Genomic DNA, 5,009 nt, shown 5'->3' with positions numbered 1-5,009 from the left:
CTATATAGAGATAGTAAGAATAGAACGATAATCTTTACTTTAAATAAAAAATAAATTAAAGGTGCTATAGATTCTTTGTGAGCATAAGTGCCTTTGCTCTTTGCCCTGAGATCTCCAAGTGAAAAAAAACTTTTCATTGGGAGTGGAAAGCAAAATCAGCTTTAGGCCTGAAGTGTCAATAAGGATGGAGAAAGCGTGCGACTCTTAATGTTTTCACTTCTATGCAGTCATACCGCTTCCCGTCTCCTAGCGCTGTGGAACAGCAATGCTTTCTGGCCTTTGCAGTTCGCAGTATCAACAGCACTTCCTGGTAGGCAGTAAACTACTGACGGTTGGGCAGGTGGTATTCTTTTTGTATTGCCGCTACCAAGGCAACCTATAACGGATTCAGAGCTTAGTTTGTTGGGACAATTAAGTTATATTGATTCAAATGAATCCTGGTCAGCTTTTCTGTTTTGGGGAGTTGCTGTTTTTGTTTTAAAAGTAGGAGAACTCATGGCAGATTTCATAGACTGAAGATGTTCGTACTGAACATGTTCGTATGTTTCCACTGACACGGTATCCATCACCTTTCAAACTTCTATTCTGAATATGCACGTGATTAATTTAAATTTCAGTTCTGCTTAGTAAAGAGTTGTATATTATTCCGAACTTTCCACACTCAGTTTTACCAAAGGAAATTGGTCCTGTATTGTCTTACCTTTTAAATCTCATTCTCTGGTACCCTTCAGCAGGGCTGGTTCTAAAGGGCAGCCAGGTGGGGCACTGGCCTGAGGGCCCCTGGAGCTACAGGCCCTCTGCTCTCCTTCCGCGATCTGCAGAAGCATCTGCGGACCGCCATCCCCCTCTTTACCTACCTTTCCGTTGTTTTTTTGCCGCATGCAGATTTGCCATCAATCAAGATGGCAGCCGAGGTTTCTTTAAGGAGCTGAAGCCTCTGCCGTCATCTTGGTTGATGGCATGCATGCATGCTACATGCGTGCATTGCTGCCATCAACCAAGATGGCAGCAGAGGCTTCAGCCCCTTAGGGAAACCTCAGCCGCCATCTTGATTGATGGCAAACCTGCGCACACCGCAAAAAACAATGGAAAGGTAGGTGAAGCGGGGGGATGGCGGGCAGTGCGGAAGCTCCTGTCTTATGGTCCGCGGATGCTTAAATTCTGTGGATCGCGGAAGGGGAGCAGAGGGGCCCAGGGCAGGCTGGTACCCAAGGGCCCTTCCCTTCAGGTTAAGACCATTGTATCAAATGCATAAAAGTTAAAACATGCAGCATGCATATTTCCTCAAAATCACATTGAAATTGAAGGCTGCACTCCTATAGACATTCACTTCAGAATCAGTCCCTTTGAACTCAAGTGACAATCATGTCCAGGTAAATATGCACATATACTCAGAACTGCAAAAGATGGACCAAAAACCAGGGCTGTGGAGTCGGTATGCCAAACCTTCGACTCCGACTCCTCTATTTTTCTACTGTCAGACTCCGACTCAGACTCCACCCAAAATTGCTTCCCACTCCACAGCCCTGGAAAGGGCTGTAAATGTCTTTTTAAATTGGAAACTCTCATAGGAGCATTTTTATCGCTGCCTGAATATGCTCTGATCTTGGCATCACAGCATTTGTCTTCATCTGGGTCCTATGTCATACACTGACACACAAAATGTTTTCCATCTTGAGTTATGGTGAAATGCTCAACTACAGCTGACTTCATGGGAAGCTTCTTTGACATTTTGAATTTATATTTTTAAAAAGTTGTCAATCAAAATTTATTTTGAAGCCGGAGTCGTAGTCGGTACATTTCTACCGACTCCGACTCCACCCAAAATTGCTTCCAACTTCGACTCCAACCACACGACTCTGACTTCACAGCCCTGCCAAAAACGTGCTGCACAAAAAAGTAGATAGGAAAGGAATCTCCTGATGCATGCATTGAATGCATTTAGCAGTTGTTTGCACTTCACACTGATGTTTCATTTTACATACATCTTACATCTTACATATTTTTGCACTGCTAGTGTATTTTAGTTTATCAAAACCTAGGTTTTCTGTTGTACATGTCCCATAACATTGAAAATAGCATAGTGATCTTTTTCCAAACTTAGGTAGAAATCTTATAGGGTATTAGTATTTGGGACCATTGGAGGTCACTTTCAGCAAGTATTTGGAACTGCTCTCGGACTACAGTTAAGCTAAATTTCACCAAGTGAACAGTTATCAAAAGTGCCTTCCACCCATGATGCACTGCCAAGCCTTCATTATTTAAATCCTCTACTTACTGTCAATACTTTTTATTTCAGTCTATGTAGGTAGTCAACTACCTGTAATTATTTGTTTTAAAATGAAATAGAAACAGTTCAGTAGTCCTATTTCTTAGCAGAGTATATATTTTGCAAAGAGGAATGAGAATTAACCAGTCCACCTTCCCCTCATACAGACTAGCTGAACAAAAACAACAGAGACAGTCTTCTTTGGTAAAAAGTATTAAGAATGTTTACTCACAACCATTCATATGTTCAGGAAATATAGGCTCTAGCTTGCAGAGAAAAGATCGAAGTAGGTAGTAGATTTAGTCCATGATTGGGATCGTCTAGCAGAGAAACCTGTAGAGGCTTCTCTTACTTGTGGATTACTGGAGATTTATGCTAATTAGAGAGCAACATCTCTTAACAAATAAGAGGAAGAGAAGAAGGGAAATAATACCTATCAATAGGAAGTCACATCATAGTAAAGCATAGAGGTGTCCCCAAACTCAGGCTAGAAGGGACATCTCCCTATTAAAAGCATGCAAGCTTGCTTATCCCAACATTCCTCCTCAAGCTGGCATGTAAGAACCCCAGAGCCCCATCTTGACTTGAAGGTTCTGGAAGTGGTCTCTTGGCAATGGTTTTGTCAAGATGCCTGCTGTCATCTCTGTACTTGAACAATTGTTCATCTCGATGAATCCTTTTTCTGTCAGCTCATGCACTATGTGGTGTTTAATTCCTATGAGCTTAGTGCATGGTGTGATGCTCTCAGTCTGAGAAAGTCTGATACAACTCTGGTTGTCTTCCATTATCTGAATTGGCCTTTGTACTCTTATTCCAAAGTCTTTTAGCAGACGGTTAAGCCGAATGGCTTCTTTGTATGCTTCTGTGGCAGCTATGTATTCAGATTCGGTGGAAGAAAATGCTATTATATCTTGCTTGTGACTGGCCAAGAAGATAGGTCCATCTCCATATATAAACAAGAAACCACCAATGGATTTGGAGTCTGAAGTGTCTCCAGCCCAGTCTGCTTCAGTGTACCATACAAGTTTTGGATCACCATTAGCTGGCAATCTCAGCTTAAAGTCTATTGTCCCTTTCAAGTACCTAGCCACCCTTTTGACAGCAATTCAGTCCTTTTGTGTGGATGTGCTCGTTTTCCTACTTAAAATCCCTACTGCACTTGCTATGTCGGGTCTGGTGTTGGTGGTTAAGTACAGAAGTTGCCCTATTGCTGTTCTGTACTGGTTGTTATTTAGTAAAGGTTCACCTACATCATCATCTTTTAGAAAGTCTATCACCATGGTGTTGCTACAGGGTAGGCATCTTTTGAGTTCTAGAGTCTCTAAAAGTTCGACAATCTTTTGCCTTTGGTTGAGGAGGTAGGAGCCATCTCCTTCCCTTTCAATTTGGATGCCTAGGTGGTATGTTGCAGTGCCCCATTCTTTAATTTCAACTTCTTTGTTCAAATGATGTACGGTTTCTGTGTAGTCTTGGTCTCACTGAGTCGCTACAATCAGATCATCAACATAAGTCAGGAAAAAGGTCAAATGTCCATCTTTGCTTCTGGTGTACAGGCACTGGTCTACCTCACCTTGCTTGAAGCCTTGCTCCTTGAGCATTTTATCCAGTTTCTCATTCCAGGCCCTTGCAGCTTGAGTCCATACAAGCCCTTTTTAAATTTACAAACAAGATGTGCTTGCTTCTGGTCCATGAAGCCTGGGCTTGCTGCATATATAACTCCTCTGTTATTTCTCCATGCAGAAAAGCAGTCTTCACATCGAGGTGTCTGACGTACATCTGTTAGGAGGCTGGCACACTTAGTAGCATTCTTATGGTGCTATGTTTAACAACAGGAGCAAACATTGCATCATAATCTCATTATTTCTGCAGGAAACCTTTGGCAACTAGTCTCGCCTTGTAATGTTCAATTTCTCCTCCTGCGTCTTGCTTCTCCTTGAACACCCATCTGCACCCTATGGCTTTCTTGCCTGGTAGAAGGTCTGTCAGGGACCACATCTTATTCTTGTGCAGTGCATCTATCTTCTGAGCAGCTTTTCTCCACTGAGCAGCCTCAGCTGCTGGCATCTGCTTAATCTCCTCCCAAGTTGATGGTTCACTGGGTAGCGCTGACTTTGCAAGGTAGGACAGGCATAGAGGTGTTACACCTTTGTTGGTTTGTGATGAGTATCTAGGGGCCTGTTCTTGGATCTGGTCTGGTCTGCAGCATCTTCCAGCCCAGTCATCTCGACATCCTCATCTGCATCTGTACCACTTTCAGCCTCTGACTCATTTTCTGCTGTCTCTGTATCTTCCTTCTGCACAAGGCTTGGGTCAGGTTGTGCAAATGTCTGTAGTGTTACTGGTGTCCCATATGTGGACACTGGCATATCTGTGAGGGATTGGACATGGTGTCCTTGCTCTTCCAAATAATCTAGCACAGTCCCTCTTTTGTCAGCTCTGTGCTGCTCATCAAAGTAGATGTGTCTTATGCTGACTTTGCCAGTTTTCAAGTTCATTACTCGAAGCATAGCCAATCAAAATAGTCTGTTCTGTCCTGGCATCTAGCTTCTGCCTCTTTTGTTTTACTATGTAAGCAAAAGCGATGCTCCCAAAAACTCAAATATGTCCCAGGTTTGGAATTCTACCATGCCATAACTGGAATGGTGTATGTGTGGTACCCTTGGTTGGCAATCCGTTCTGGAGATACATTACAGTGACAATCGCATCACCCCAGTAAATCAGTGTCAGTCAACAAGCATTT

The sequence above is a fragment of the Rhineura floridana genome, chromosome 8 (assembly GCF_030035675.1).
Source record: "Rhineura floridana isolate rRhiFlo1 chromosome 8, rRhiFlo1.hap2, whole genome shotgun sequence".
In the NCBI taxonomy this organism is placed as follows: Eukaryota; Metazoa; Chordata; class Lepidosauria; order Squamata; family Rhineuridae; genus Rhineura; species Rhineura floridana.
This window is presented reverse-complemented; position numbering follows the sequence as displayed.